Source organism: Cetorhinus maximus, chromosome 4 (assembly GCF_964194155.1).
Source record: "Cetorhinus maximus chromosome 4, sCetMax3.hap1.1, whole genome shotgun sequence".
Taxonomy (NCBI): Eukaryota; Metazoa; Chordata; class Chondrichthyes; order Lamniformes; family Cetorhinidae; genus Cetorhinus; species Cetorhinus maximus.
In genome coordinates this window covers 137,495,463-137,512,843 of record NC_135882.1, presented here as the reverse complement: position 1 = coordinate 137,512,843, position 17,381 = coordinate 137,495,463, and positions in this window count along the sequence as shown.

Genomic DNA, 17,381 nt, shown 5'->3' with positions numbered 1-17,381 from the left:
TCTCTATCTCCCTTTTTATCCTCTTTAATGTCCCTTTACCTTGCCCCCTTTCACCCTCACAGACTCCCTCTTTCTCTTTTTCTTCACTTTTCCGTTATCTTCCTTTCTCCCATCTCTCCCTTGTCCTCTCTGAGCTCCCTCTCTCTCTTTAGGTTTGTTCATTTGTCAAAGATATTCTCGTTGAAACAGCAAGTGATGATGACCTGATTCAGAGTAACTAGCTTGGATGAAATCCCAAGCCTGACAGCGTAAGTGCAGAAGCTGAATGAGTGCATACAGTTGGAATGATGAGATCAGCTTGGCTAATGACTACGATCAACTCCACCAATATTCAGCTCAGTAAATCTTCCTTGCCAGGTATCAGGAACACTCACTGTTTAGATGGTATTCAGATAAGATCACCAGAAATAGGCACAATGATAAATGTCAGGTTATTAGTAATCAGTCTAATTTTAAAATTGGCTTTTCCTTCACTAGTTGAGAAGTGTTAAATCCAGAAGTAGTATATCAATTGGCATCATGGCTAGAAACAGTCAATTTAACACACTGTTAAGGAAGAAAGAACTTTACAGCCAATAAAAAAAATTTTGATGTGTATTTACTGTTGTAATGCAAAAAATGCCACAGCCAGTTTGTGCACAGCAAGCTCCCACAAATGCATTAAGATAATGATCAGAAAATTAATTTTGTTAGTTGAGGACTGACACCAGGAAAAACTCTGCTGCTCATTTTCAGGAATATAATACAATTTTACATTCACCTGAGAGGGTAGACTGTCCCTCAGTTTAATAACACATTAAACACAGCCACTTCAACAATGTAGCTTTCCCTCAGCTCTGCACTAGAGTATCAGCATGGATTACATACTCAGGCTTCTGCAGGGGGATTTGAATCCACAACCTACTACCTCAAAGGCAAAAATCTTACCAATGAACCACAAACACCTAATCAACTGCTTCTCTAAGCAGTCTATCTGATCTCTCCCTTCCCAGTATAGTACTGAGGTTTATTGTGCTTTCCCTATTAGCACAGGTGAAATTTGTAAACTTGTTTTTATTTTGGCCTTGTTTTAACCTGAATTCTAAGAATTTTCATCATGTCATCCAGCATTTATACTCATAATTCCAGCTCTTTATGCTGACATCTACCTCATAGACCCCAATTTTTTTGTGAGCCTAAGATAAGGTAATTTGATTTCATAGTATAAGCACCTGCAATCCAGATTAAAGCAGTGCTAAAATAAAAACAGATTTGATTAAATCTGACACCTTATTGCTCTGTATGGACTCTGTTCCTTTAATAAAGCACCACTCAAGTCAGCAACCAGAGCTTTCACTTGTGCTGCTTTTGCAGATTCATTAAAGAAAACTTCAGTTCACTAGAAGCCTTCCTGGAGTCATGCTGACATTTAAAAACCCAATTAGATGAATTATTTGTTCATGCACTGCAATGAAAGCAGCATGAAGAAAGGGGCTTTATCAAAAAAAATGGGCCGGTTTGTAGAAGCGATCAAACTGTAAAGAGCCACATATGTCAATTTCTCTTGCAATTTAAGGCAGTGTTGTCCAATACGTTGGCTGCTAGCCCCATATGGCTAATTGGGAATCCAGATATGGCTAATTGCATTTCTGAATGGTAAATAAAAAATGAGTAATAAACACCGTTATTGGGCATGTGGTCTTAATAATCATTCGCATCATATATGGATCTGAGCTTTACCATTTTGTGCATTTCATTTTACTATTTTATCAACAAAAGCAGAGTGTGTAAGTGTTTTTTGATTTTGTGAGTTCTTTACTCCCTTAGTTACTGAAGGGTGGTAGATGATTGTTAAGTTAATGCACCTTTGTGAAGTATATTTACCTGTATAGTGTGTATATGTAAAGCATTTTCAACTAATGTTTGTGCATGTAGTTAAAATGGTGTCCTCATAGCCACACCTGTGGCTAGTCAGTGATTTATATTTTGAAATTTCTACTTTTCTCAGCACTTTACATAGAACTGTTAAGGTTTGTTGCTGAGATGTCATTTTCAACTTTAAGCTGCATTGCCTGGTGTACAACTGGTCAAGACGATTCCAGTTTAATTCCTGGCATATTGTGAGTTACTTGCTGAAGTCAGCACCTTTAGGAAGGGAAGAAGGAAAGAGTATTGTTACTTTTGTGACATAGGCAGTCAAATGGCACACAGCAAGGTCCAAGAAACAGAAATGAAATAAATGACCACGTCAAAGCTAAAAGCAAACTACTGCAGATGCTGGAAATCTGAAACAAAAACAAAAATTGCTGGAAAAACTCAGCAGGTCTGACAGCATCTGTGGAGAAGAAGACAGAGTTAATGTTTCGAGTCCATATGACTCTTCATCAGAACTAAAGAGAAATAGAAATGTGGTGAAATATAAGCTGTTTAATTAATTAATTATTTTAAAACTTATTTCCATCCATTGTTTTATCTCCACCTTTTAGCCTATTTCAATCCCTTCCCCCACCCCCACTAGGGCCATCAGTCACTTGCTCATCCTGCTTTCTACCCTTAATGTCACCATTAGCACATCCTTAAGCTAATATCACCACTGTCAACACCTCTTTGACCTTTTGTTTATGACATCTTTGGCAATCTCTCCTTTGCCTCCACCTATCATTGGCCCTCTATTCAGCTCCACCTGTCCCACCCCCACCCCACCCCCCCCCCCACCTTAAACAGCTTATATTTCACCACATTTCTATTTCTCTTTAGTTCTGATGAAGAGTCATACGGACTTGAAACGCTAACTCTGTCTTCCTCTCCACAGATGCTGTCAGACCTGCTGAGTTTTTCCAGCTATTTTTGTTTTTGTTGTAAATTACCAGGTCATCTGTTTTAGGTGGTGGTTGAGGGATAAGCGTTGGTCAAGACTCTGCGGAGAATGCCCCTAATCTTTCCCAAAGAGTTCACCTGAGGGGACAGACTAAGTTTAACACCTCAGCTTCAATGTCTCACCTGAAAGGTGACACCTCCAAATGCAGAGCACTGTGGTGACAGCCTAGATTATGCCTTTAAATTTTTGGAATAGGGACTTGAATCCATGAGCTTCTGACACAGAGGTGAGAGTGCTACCACTGAGCCAAGGCAGACAGCTTGGAACTTAAGAATACAGCCAGACAGATGCAGCCAGTCAGGAAAAAGGTGTTCTGCCTGGGAATTTCCTCCTGCTGTTACGTTGTGAAGTTCCATTCCAATGACTTCACGAAAACAGGAGTGCCACCCATCTTGAGAGGAAGCACTTACTTTTTCTAATGAAGCCCTAGGCCCTAGGCAACGAAGAAGATGTAGAAACAATCCAAAAATGGGGAGAAGTGCCAATATGTGTGTCAAACCCAGCTGCATTAAAAAAAATGAGAAATTAGCAGCGATGATTTCTTCTGCTGGTTCCTGTGTGCGAACAGCATTAGAAACATAAGGGAAGGTTCCCAGAGGATTTTCATTGTTATTTTTAATGAAGTTGTGAAGGCAGCATTCTTAAAAATAAATTACCAAACGTGAATGCTACAATTCTGGGAGTGGACACATCACATTTATATAGCTGCCTTTCACAACCTCAGCACATCCCAAACATCAGTATTTTTTGCTGCTTAGTCACTGTTGTAATGTCATGTTGTAACCAAACGCAACAACCAATTTATATGCAGCAACACCCCACAAACTGCAATATAAACTCCATATAAGCTGTTCTGGTGAATGTAGTTCGAATGATTAAATCTTGTGGCCAGGACACTGGAGAGCTTCCCTGCTATTCTTCAAAATAGTGCCCTGAGACCATTTTTTTTTTTTTTTTGCGCACCTGAGAAGGCAGATGAAGCTTTAGTTTAATGTCTCATCAGAAAACATGGTCGAAAAATTAGGAGAAAACACCTGAAGCATGGTCAACAAGATAGATTTTGAGGTTTTTAAAGTGGGAGAAGTAGACATGAGACATGGTGCGATTTAGGAAGTTCCAATTAGTTCCACGATGTATTTTTATCATAGGTAAAATTTAACAAAAATATAGCCGAAGATAAATATGGATTAATGTTCCTATATTCACTATTCATATTGTCCTGATGCAGGATTGCAGCAGAAGTAGCGATACCACCTCACATGGATTTTCAGTCTCCCAAAGTTAAATCTCCCAGGCACTCTTATGACTAGGATGCCCTGCCAAATGTGTACTCTGACAAAAACATGTGGAGTATCAAGCAGTTTCTAGAGCTCAGAGGATTGTGGGTATTGCAGCCACCATTATTGATTGTCAGGCAGCTGATAACAGGAGAGTTAGTGCAGGAAGTTTGGAGGCAGTGAAACCTCCAAAAATGCAGTCCAACCAGTGTTGAAACCCTAAGCAAAAGGCCTATAAAATATGCCGTGACCCAGATTTGCTGGATTCCAGTTGCTGTTAGTAGTTTCCAAAGGGTCTTGTCTAGGTCACAACCTCCATTTGTGACAATCATGGCCACCCCAATCAGATGTGGTAGAGCCTGAAACAAGCACTTCCTCAGCCTTGGTGAGATCTCACATAAGTTTTCAGGCCAATAGGTCCTGAGAAGTGAGTTGTATGAGACACTTGAAAGAAAATGACAGGATCCAGATCAGGAAACAGTGTTTTCACATCTTATATTGTCACAATGACTTCAGTCCTCGCTTAACTCTTCTCCCTTCACTGCTCAGTGCCTGTTCCCACATCAGTGAATATAAAAAAGAAACCTTTGCATTTATACAACACTTTTCACAACCCCAGTGCATTGCAAAACACTTTACAATCAATGTGTGCCCACTGAACAGTAACGTGTCAGCCAATTGATACACAGCATTGAAATGTATGACCTGTAATCTGTTTTAAGTTTTTTGAGGAATAAATATTGGAGAACTCTCTTTCTCTTCTTCAAGTAGTTCTATGGGATGTTTTATGTTCACCCAAGAGGGCAGACAGGGCTTTTTTTTATTCTTTCATAAGATGTGGGTGCTGCTGGCAAAGCCAGCATTTGTTGCCCATCCCTATTTGCCCTTGAACTGAGTGGCTTACTAGGCCATTTCAGAGAGCAGTTAAGAGTAAATCACATTGCTGTGGATCTGGTGTCACATGTAGGTCAGACCAGGTAAGGATGGCAGATTTCCTTCCCTAAAGGGGCATTGGCGAACCAGCTGGGTTTTCGCTCATGGGGCATGGATGTCACTGGTAAGGCATTTATTGGCCCATCTGAATTGCCCTGGAGAACTGAGTAGCTTGCTAGACCATGTTGGAGGTCACATGTAGGCCAGACCAGGTTTCCTTCCCTAAAAGGAATTAGTGAGCCTGATGGGCTTTTACAACAATTGGTATTGGTTTCATAGGCCAGAACCTTTGGGTCAGCAAGTGGGGACAGGCCCTGTTCACCAACATGTGTCCTGATGTCACCACACGCCATTCAGATCCTCACTTTGGCAGCTGCACCTACTCAACAGGGAGAAACTACTCCCCATGGTCATCATTAGTCTTTTAATTCAAATTTCACCATCTGCTGTGATGGGATTTGAAATTAGGTCCCCAGGAAATTACCCTGGGTTTCTGGATTACTAGTCTGGTGACAATGCCACTATGCCATGACCTCCCCTTGCCAAAATTGCTTGCCAAGCTTTCCTCACATTTACTTTTACTATTTACTATTAAACAGATTATCTGGTCATTATCACATTGCTGTTTGCGGGACTTTGCTATGTACCAATGAGCTGCCACCTTTCCTATATTGCGATGGTGACTACATTTCAAAAGTACTTAACTGACTGTAAAATGTTTTGAGACACCCTGAGGTTGTGAAAGGTGCAATATAAATGAGTGTTCTTTCTTTCAGGGCTCACTATCGAAGTTCACGCCAAGCCACTTCAATGGGATATTGGGTGGCTGTTGGTGTCCGTGGAACTTTACCCCAGCATGAGTTAGTGCCTTCAGGAGATGACAGAAGATAATTGGAGCATGGAAAAGAAACCACTGGTCTGGAATTTCCTCAGTGCTAATCCCACCACACTGTTGAGACTTTGCCAAAAAACACACAGGATTTGGCAAAATTAAGGCAGCAGAGGCTGAGGAAATTGCAGGCAATTAATTAATTAATTATAACAGTGAGGTTTGAAAGACAAAAAAAGTATAGAAACTATAAGAATCCTAATCAGGAAAGTATTTTCCTTGCTAACTAATACATAATGTATTAGTCACGTGATATTCAGGAAGCCAGACTGATGGGAGGTGTCACTCTGTTTCAATTTTCTCCAACACAGGTTGGGAAAACTGTACTGTGGCAGTATGTTCTTCTGTTTTAAACAGTGAGTTAGTTCAGTCAAACCTGATTCTACCTTCACCTGACATCCACACACAATACAACTGAGAAGTCCTGCAATGTCCCACAGTACAAGTGCCCATACCAACAGTGATTACCTGGGCTCAGATATGATTAAAGACGAGTTACGCAAGAAGGGCTGGCAGGGCCCATGAATTGTATCTCAACATGGATCAATGTCCTGAGAAAAGACAATTGGATGGCAGGTTAGGGGGGGGGAGGGAAAAGTCTTTTAAATCTGCATGATGGAAGGTAGGAGAGGTAAGAATGTGGATTACTTGTTACATATTAAGTGGTTAGAGATAACAGCAGGAAAGAGGTCAGAGGGTTTAAAACCATCAGTTCAGTGTTCAGGAGCAATTAAAAAAGCAACTAATGGAATAGTAATTGGAAGGTAACAGCAAAATACTGCAGATGCTGGAAATCTAGAATAAAAACAAAAATACCTGGAAAAACTCTGCAGAGAGGGATACAGTTAACGTTTGGAGTCTGAATGACTCTTCATCAGAACTAAGGAAAAATAGAAAAGAGGTGAAATATAAGCTGGTTTAAGGGGTGTGGGACAGGTAGAGCTGGATAGAGGGCCAGTGATAGGTGGAGATTGCCAAAAGATTTCATAGACAAAAGGACAAAGAGGTGTTGACGGTGGTGATATTAGCTAAGAAATGTGCTAATGAAGACATTAAGGGTAGAAAGCAGGACGAGCAAGGGACAGATAGCCCTAGTGGGGGATGGGGTGGGAGGAGAGAGTTCATGATCTAAAGTAAAGTAAAACTTTAGATCATGAACTCTCTCCTCCAACTCCACCCCCTTTCTGATCCCCCCTTTTCCAATAATTTATATATATTTTTCTTTTCCCACCTATTTCCATTATTTTAAATGTATTTCCATCCATTGTTTTATCTCTACCTTTTAGCCTATTTTGATCGCTCCCCCACCCCACCCCCACTAGGGCTATCTGTCCCTTGCTCATCCTGCTTTCTACCCTTAATGTCCCCATTAGCACATTTCTTAGCTAATATCACCACCGTCAACACCATAAGACCATAAGACATAGGATCAGAAATTAGGCCAATCGGCCCATCGAGTCTGCTCCGCCATTCAATCATGGCTGATAAGTTTCTCAACCCCATTCTCCCGCCTTCTCCCCGTAACCTTTGATCCCCTTACCAATCAAGAACCTATTTATCTCAGTCTTAAATACACTCAATGACCTGGCCACCATAGCCTTCTGTGGCAATGAATTCCATAGATTCACCACTCTCTGGCTAAAGAAGTTTCTCCTCATCTCTGTTCTAAAAGGTCTTTCCTTTACTCTGAGGCTGTGCCCTCGGGTCCTAGTCTCTCCTACTAATGGAAACATCTTCCCCATGTCCACTCTATCCAGGCCTTTCAGTATTCTGTAAGTTTCAATCAGATCCCCCCTCATCCTTCTAAACTCCATCGAGTATAGACCCAGAGTCCTCAAACGTTCCTCATATGTTAAGCCTTTCAACACCTCTTCGTCCTTTTGTCTATGACATCTTTTGGCAATCTCCACCTATCACTGGCCCTCTATCCAGCTCTACTTGTTCCACCCCCCCTTAAACCAGCTTATTTTTCACCTCTTTTCTATTTTTCCTTAGTTCTGTTGAAGAGTCATATGGACTCGAAACGTTAACTGTGTTCCTCTCCGCAGATGCTGTCAGACCTGCTGAGTTTTTCCAGGTATTTTTGTTTTTGTTTTAGTAATTGGAAGGCATTTTTCAGGTGTAAATCAGGCATAATGCTGACCAACTGAGTAACAAAAGGCCGATGCCCAATCTGCACCTATGTTCAGTGCACTGCTAAATTCATCAGGGCCACTTCTTAGGAATTTCTGGAAGTTGCTTAGAACAGGCATAAGGTACACTGTATATGTTAATCAGAAAATTTAACACTGTCAGGAGTATTTGCACCATCACTGGATGTAGCAGATTTAAAGCAGTTTGTGATTATCCCTTGGGACAATCCATTCTAATTCAGAGGTTCTGAAATTCCACAGGTTTTCCACCTTAATTTCAGCAGGAGATTTTCAGAATGACCAAGCTGTTATTTTCTAGGAGCCTCCTGGTTGCCACGTAAGTGGCAGAGCTCCATCTGCCCCATAAACGGCAAATGATAGGACTGGAATAGGCCCCAGGGAGTGAACTCCCTAAGCCGAGAGATTCCGATTCTGGTCCTAGATGGGCGCCTATCTAGTAATGGCGTTCAGTACATCAAGATGGGTCTGACAGCATCTGTGGAGAAGAAAACAGAGTTAACGTTTCGAGTCCGTATGAGTCATGCAGACTTGAAACATTAACTCTGTCTTCTTCTCCACAGATGCTGTCAGATTTGCTGAGTTTTTCCAGCTATTTTTGTTTTTGTTTCAGATTTCCAACATCCACAGTATTTTGCTTTTACATCAAGATGGGTGGTTTCTAGGCCTCACCAGTGAGTTCCAGACCTGGTGACTGGCATAGAACTATGGTTGCCAACTCTGGTTGGGCATATTCCAGGAGGTTTCTTCACTTAACTTTCCACCTTTAACTGCCCCACCCCAAACTCCTGGCATTGGTCGCATGACACATCCAGCCTAACAACGTAAGGCCTTGCCGTGGGAGTTGAAAAGCAAACAGATTCTTGGTTACCACACTGGATGATTCTTGACTATCAATTAAACAGCCTTCTTTCCAGCTCCAACCTTTTCTAATGTCAGTTTAATTTTTGTCCCTAGTCACTCGCAGCTTTGTTCGGGAGATTAATCTTTAATTTCTGGAGACTCCAGGACAATCATTGAAGGTGGTAATCTGACATGGACCCTGAAAAATATTTGAAAGGTCAGGTGCCTAGGCAATCAATTCAACCCCTCAACGAACATCCAGGCACCATGGCAGTTGGATGCCAAAGAAGTGTCACTAATGGTAATTGAGCCAATTTGCCTCATGAACATTAGGTGTCTTCCCACTAACCCCACAATCTCCAGGAGGAGTTAATGTTGGAGAGCACTGTTAAGGGATATGATCTTAACACATACTCTCAGAACAAAACCTGTGGGGAATTCAGGGCTGGGATATTTTTCATATTTGTATTCACATTCAGTGTTTTAAAAGTGAATAGTCATTTTCATTTGTATTTGTAAGAAAGCAAAACTCTGTAGCAGAGCCAGAGACAAAGGGAACCTCTTTTCATGGTAGAACTGACGAAACGGAACAAACCACATTTGAAGTTGAGTCTTGATTTTACATACTGTTTTTTGGCATCATGCTAATATGATTCTGTGTTGTATTTTGACTCAGAGTAGGCGTAAATAATGAAAGCAATGTTTATTCTGTGCTTTGGGGTTTATTTCCTTTTAAAAGAAGCACTGATAAAACACCTTTACAAGTATGTAAGTGATTTCATTTTATTTTCATACGTTCATTCTTGAGATGTGTGTGTTGCTGGTAAGCTCGGAATTTATTGCCCATCTGTTGTTTCCTTTGAGAAGCTGGTAGTGTGTCTTCTTCAAATAGTGGTTTCCTAAAACAGAGTGACTTAGTTTAGCTACTGCAGAAGGCAGTTAAGAATCAACCATGCTGGTGAAGGACTTGAGTGCAAGATAAGACCAGGAATCATTCCACAGGTACTAGTTGTCCAGTAACCTATTATTAATCTTCATGCCTATTGCTGATGTATCTTGGGACATTCTTTACAATAAAGTGCTGTATAAATGTAAGCTGTTGGTCTTTGTTGTTATTATTGTTTGTTGCTGTTAGCCCTGATAATGCAAATCAGCACTCTGATTGGAGATGAAGCATCGCAGCTGAACCCGATACTGTCCTTAGCCAATGTCCACATACAGTGCAAGCCTTGTTAGTTCACAATCAGGCGCAAAACACTTTGACTGATGTTCTGCTCCTTAACCCATCTCAACTGCTCACTCAGCATGGATCAAGTAATGAAGAGAACACAGCCTTACACACTACCTTAACTAGATATGGTAATGGAATGAACAGTAGAAGTGAGATCTCACAGGCTTTTATCCATTCCCTATGACCTAGTCAGAACAATGGGATTTGGTTAACACAGTGACTCACTACTTGGCTGCTGTTGTCCTGTCTGTATATGGTGGAATGGAAAATATGCAAAAATGTGGTCATAAATTTCTTGTTTGGTAACTTAGGAGTTTTATAGGTAGTATTTGGGAGATTTTGTACATTCTGTCCATACCCTCTATTTAAATCCCTTTCTTTTCATCTCACGTTGACTGTCCTTCCAACTACAAATATCTGTGGAGAAAAGAAAATAAAGATTTGCTCTTATGAACTACCTTTTATATCTGTTGTACGCACCATTATGGTTCACAACTGATAAATTACTTAGATAAAAACAAAAAACTCCGGATGCTGGAAATCCAAAACAAAGACAGAATTACTTGGAAAAACTCAGCAGGTCTGGCAGCATCAGCGGAGAAGAAAGAAGTTGACGTTTCGAGTCCTCATGACCCTTCAACGTCAACTTTGCTCTTCTCCGCCGATGCTGCCAGACCTGCTGAGATTTTCCAGGTAATTCTGATAAATTACTTAAGTCATGGCAGTCACTGTACTTTTGTAGGCAAACAGAGCAAGATTCCACAAAAGAGTGACCAGTTAGTCTGTTTTGGTGGTGTTGCTTGACAGACAAATGTTGGCCCTTCTTCCGGTAATACCACAGGATATTTTATAGCCATCTGAATGTGCAATCAGGGCCTCAGTTGACATCTGATCTGAAAAGCAACACCTGGAACAATACAGCACTCACTTAGTAATGAATTTAATTGTCAGCCCAAATTATGTGTTAAAACCCTAGAATGGGCCTTGAACCCAGGGCTTCTGAGTGGAGCACTGAACTGCACCATAATAACTAATGCCTATCCAGCCATCAGGGCTGATCCTAGTCTTGTCTTCACTCACCTTTCTCACATTCACTTTTCCTAAGAAATTAAAGCTTGACTGCTTTTTATTATTTCGGGTGCAATAATTGTATCTCTGCCAAACCAATTCAGCTGAGATCAGCAATTTTACGTCTACCTCAGGGAAATCTCAACACAGACGGGACAAAGACCTAAAACCTTCCCAGCCTTTGTGAATATAGAAACACTGGAACAGGAGTCGACTATTGAGCCTCTTGAGTCTGTTCCAAAATTCGATTAGATCATGGATGACCTGTACCGCAATCCCGGTTATCCACTTTGGTTCTATCCATTGACTTACCGAATAAAATTATACCAATCTCAGTCTTCAAAATTTTAATTGACCCAGCATCTATGGCCTTTTGGAAGTGCAGTTTCCAGATTTCCACTACCCTTTGTGTGAAAAAAACACTTCCTGATTTCAATCCAGAATGGTCCAGGACTAGTTTTAAGTATGTGTGCCCTTGTTCTGGATTTCCCCCAACCAGGGGAAATGTGACTCAGTGGCATTTCCAGTACATTTACCACACTGGCACAACAAGTGGAAAGCTGAAGGTGAGCAAATGTGTAGAAAATAGCCCGTTGGACAATGCCTGGTGCTATAGTGAAACAGCACCGTCAGGAGGCTTGGGCAAAAATGTGGCACTGTCCAACAAGGTATGACTGCAGGAGGGCATTTGACCCAAAGTGCTGTATGGCAGGGGACTGCCTAACCAACCTCGCTCTCCTGCTTATTTTGCCCATAGTCCTGCAAACGTTTTGAAAGTTGGCACTGAAACTACTTCCACCATCCTTTCAGTGAGTGCATTCCAGATCATGACAGTTGTTGTGTGCTCACGTCCTGAGATTGGGGCCCCTTAATCTTAATCAAAAGTGGGGCCAACTGAACGCTATGTATGAAGCAGGGTGTTGAGATTCTGTACAGTAGTGGGAAACTTCCCTTCCAGTCTGCAATTTCGTCAGGCAGTAAATGACGTTGTCTCTTATCGCAAGACTCCTAGTCATCATTTCCCGAGGTTGTTCTGTCTGCTGACAACTCCACTTACGGGCATCTCTGTAACCCGTTGTTACACAACCCAGGGAGGACGTACTTCGTAAGAGATTAGCAACAAAACGAAACAAATGCTTTCGAAAACGGGGGTTTGCGAATGTCAGAATGCTTTACGTCTATTCTTAATGATGTCCTCCCCAGGAAGTGGGGTGAGAGCAAGTCGTCTCTGTGTCACTTGAAGCATAGCAAAAAAATAAAGTCCTTGGGACCGCACACACTGATCCATTCTCTATGGAAGCATCGCCCTCCTAAACTGACAGCAAGAAGCGTAACTGTAGTGTACCCAGTAACCCCCACCTTCCTCCCCCCGTCTCTTCCCGACTGAAATCAGCTAACTCAAGCGCAGAATGGGAATCAAAAGTTGAACTTCTCTGTTTTGTTAGTGCCATATCAGGTGGGTCATCTGCCAAACAAGACATCGAGAGAGTTTGCTTTACCTCTAACCTTGCCAATTGTCTTTAGAGACTGTTTGGTTCCTTGCTTTCCACAGGCAACCCCCTCCCCTCCTCTCCCCCCACTGCCCAATTGCCAATTATTCCTTTATAAAGTGAAAATCAGCAGGCTGACCAGCTCAGTCCAAGCATCACAGCTTTGCCTGGTCCCATTTTCCCCCCAAAACTATACTTTATTCATTAAATATATGAAAGAACATTACAAAACATTTCAAAATGGCCATCACAAAAAGTGCAATAATGTTCCAAATTTTCCACATAGATCATGTGACACCCTGAGGTGCTTCAATACAATCAAGGAACATTACAGACATTTCAAAATGGTCATAACAGACAGTCAGACAGTGCAATGGTATTTAAGTTGTCTACATAGATCATGTTGCACTGATCTCATCTTTGTTTGACATTCACACCTAACATTCCACCAGGTAATACTGGATTGTGATGGGGGCAGGTACACAATGATGCTGAGACCACATCTACACAACCTTGCTTCAGCCCTGATTAGATCAGATAATTCAATGCACATCCTGGATCAAATTAGGGTTGCCAACTATGGTTAAATGTATTTCTGGAGGTTTCATCACATGACTTGCCCCCTCACTCCAGTCATTAGTCAGCAAACACATTCATCTTTGTGATGCACTGCCTTCCTACACCAGTTGGAAAGCAAAAAGACTCATTACCCAATTGGATGATGCTTGGTTCTCACCCAGACAGTCCCCCCCACCTCTCCAATTTCAATAATTTTATATCTAGTAAAGGGAAATATTCAGAGAAAATGACAAAATAAAATAATCTGTTTAAATGTTCCGATGATTTTTCTCCAGGGTTGCACATAGCAGTGTCCTGGAGATTGATCTTCAAGTCCTGGAGTCTCCTGGCCAACCCTGGAGGATTGGCAACCCTAGATCAAATGTTCCCTAGTTTATATAGATCTCCTATTCACCTCTTAAAGTCACCAAACCAGCAAGGATGGCTGTTTGTACCTTTCTAATGAAACAGAGTTTAGGTCTGAAAACAAGAGGCAGTGGAATTTCTGCGCATGAATTTTGTTCTGAATCTATGCGACACAAGTACTTTGATTTTAGAAACAAGGGCACGTTCCAATGAAATTTATATTATCGAGAAAAAAAGTCTGTCAAACAATGCCAGCAGTTATGTGAACTGCATTGAACCACACGGGGGTTTTCTCTTTAACAACAGCATGCCTTTGATTATAAACAGGCGACACTTGCGCTGTAGCTGACAATTCACAACTTTTCTTTTAGTTTTTAGAATCTTGTTAGTAACTTGGCAATGCAAAGAAGACAAATGAGGCTGGTGGAAATGAAGAGCTTTTTTTTTAAAAAAAATAAAACTATCCCTTCCAAACACTGATTTAAAAGTTTTGAAAATAAAACTTCTCCCAAAATTATTGGATCGAATCCACATTAGTATAAATAGTCTTCCCCAAATCTCCGTTGGCTCTTCTGCTGTCCCTAAAGCATTAGCAGATATGTTAGGCTAGTAATATGATACAGGCTCGCTGGTTTAATGCAGACTGCTGTACATGTACTGGGAGATTAAATAAAAGGACTTGTGTCATTGGCATACAAATCTAAATACAGCCAGAAGGTTAGTGAGCCAGGCCAGTGGGAATGATAGGGCCAGGCCATAGGGGTAGGTCAGATTGAGAGCATAGGGGCATAGCAGCGCAAGCAGGATTGGAGCAGCTAAGTGTGAGCAGGATAGCAGCAAGCAAGAGTGAATATGATGGGGCAAGCCAAAGTGAGCCAAAAGGGTGCACACCAGTGAGTGTAGGATAGGTCAGGGCATGCAGAATGGGGACAGGCCAGGATGATCAGGATGGGAGGAGGCAAGAGTGAGTAGGATGGGGGAAAGCCAGAATGAGCAATATGTTCTATAAATCAAAGTTCTTTATTCAGGTACTCATTTTATTTGTGTCTGTCACATGTCTGCAGAACTGTAGTGTCTACTCTTCAAAAGTCATTACCTTTGATATGTCCAGAGGGTTTCAAAGGCACTACAATAATTCACTTTCTTTTTATCTTGTCACCATAATACACAGAATTATTTGATGGGAGATGCTGTGACTTTTTACTACACAGAATTTTGTCATCCATTCACGATATACAAATTTCTGACTCAAGCTGAATTGTCTAGTTCAAAACAGAGTGAGCAGCAAACCATTCATATGCAATATAAGCAATAAAACATTCAGTCCCCACTGCTATTATTTCATCCTAATTTGTTCAAGGTTTCCTGTTTTTTTTAACAGGCTCTGACTTCCTAACAAGGAAACACCTCTCACACAGAAAGTCTATAACTTTCCTCTCCAGTTCCCCCACCCTGTGTTTAAAAAAAAGTTCCCTTCCGTTTCTCAAGTAACAGTTGACTGGAAAGGGAAGAAGCACTGAATTCTAATCTGAATAACATGAAGAGTGGAAAAAAATCCCAGTTGGAATGCCCATGATTCCTCCATTTGTGAATTTGCTGAATGTGCAAATGAGCCAATAAAGCAGGAATTTCCTCAGTTTGTTCCTGGCCATTGTTGAGTTAGTCCATCTCAGCTGGGCCAGTGATGGGGGCCATGTTGGTCTCAGTGTCAAGAAAGACAATGGTTAACTGGGGATCCCCCCTTATGATCACTGCCTAGTGACCCTGTTAGAAAGTGCATAGCTGAGAGTCTTCATAGCCAAATAATGACACTCATCAGTGCAGCACAAACTTGGCACAAGCCTCACTCTAAGATTTGAGTGTGTAATGTTGAAGAAGAGCAGTCGAGCCCTTAGACTGTTCTAGCCAATATTGTTCCATCAACCAAAGAACAGATTATTTGGTTATTCATTTCATTTCTATTCTATTTGTGAACCCTTGTGTACAAATTGGCTGCTGAAATTCCTACACTACAACAGTGGCTACACTTCAAAAGTACTTCATTGGCTCTAATTAATTTTATGGCTTCCTGCGGTCCAGGAAAGGCAATATAGAAATGCAAGTTTTTTTTTTCTTGGACAGAATGGTACTGATTCTAGGAGGCTGAGTGACTTACATGTATAAGTCTCCCATATCTACATAATTAGCTGGTGATGTCCTATGTGTCAGTTAATTCCAAGAATGAGCAACAGCTGTTGCCATGCATGTCCAATTCCCTTCTGCTGTTACATTTTCTACAGGATGCAAAGGATTCTGATGCTGGCTAATAAAGAAAGCTGAAGTATGGTGCCAAAAATGAACATAAATAAAGGATCTTTCTCATCGTGGATGTTTCACCTGAGCATGTATTGCTACAGATTATTCATTGGAAAATATTTGCTTACTATTTTTATATATAGAAAACTGGTTCAACCAGTCAACAGACTTGCATTATTCTAAAAAAGGAAGACTTGTGTTTATATAGTGCCTTTCATGACCTCAGGACACCCCAAAGTGCTTTACATCCAATTAAATGCCTCACACCTACTCTGCCATTCAATAAGTTAAATTAATCTTTGACCTCAACTCTATACATTCCTGCCTGATTTCCAATGCCCTTAATTCCCTTAGGTTCAAAAATCTAGTGATCTCAAGCTTGAATATACTTAACTGAGTGTCCACAGCCCTTTGGGGTAGGTAGAGAACTCTAAAAATTCACAATCCTCTGAGAGAAGAAATTTCTCCTCATCTCAGTCCTAAATAGCTAGCCCCATATGCTGAGTTAATGCCCCATATCCTGAGTTAATGTTCTAGCCAGGGGAAACAAGCTCTCAGCGTCTACCATGTCAAGCCCTCTCGGAATTATATGTTTCGATGAGATCACCTCTCATTCTTCTAAACTCAAAAGAATGTCTCTCTACTCAATGTCTGCTCACCAAAATGCCCTCTCATCCCAGGAATCAATCTATGAACCTTCATTGTGCCCCCTCTAAGGCATGTTTGCCCTTAGGTTCAGAGATTAAAACTGTACACAGTGCTTCAGGAGTGTTCTCACCAAAGCCCTGTAAAATTGCAGCCAGACTTTATGGCCAGGATTTTGCCCTGCTGCTTCTTGGAAGGTATGTCTTTGAGAGAAGAAGACAAGAGGAAAACTGAAATCAAAGAACCAGTTTTCTAGGATTTCTAGGATTGCAAACAGTCATTAAGGTACATGGTTTATTAATGCTCCAAAAGCAGCATTTTTTTGACTGCTTCTGGGACTTTATATGTAAAATTACAATACTCAAGCAAATGAATCATAGGAGAATTTATTTTATGCAATGAGCTGTTAAGGTCTGAAATGTAGATTTAGTTGTAGCTTTCAAAAGGAATATAAACATGAAAAGGAAGAATTTGGAAGATTACAGGCAAAGAGCAGGACAATGGAACTAATTAGATAACTCTTTCAAAGAGCCAACATAAGTCATGGGAACAGCTCCAAATTCAACTCTAAGTCATGCGCCATCCTGATATGAACCTATATCACAGTCCCTTCATTGTCACTGGGTCAAAAATCTGGAAATTCCTCGACTAACAGCAATGTAGGAGGACCCTCACCACAACAACTGCAATGGGTTGAGATGAAATTCCAATACCAGCTTCCTAAGGGTAATTCGGGATAGCAATAAATGCCAGGTTTACCAGCATTGCCCAGAGAGGCA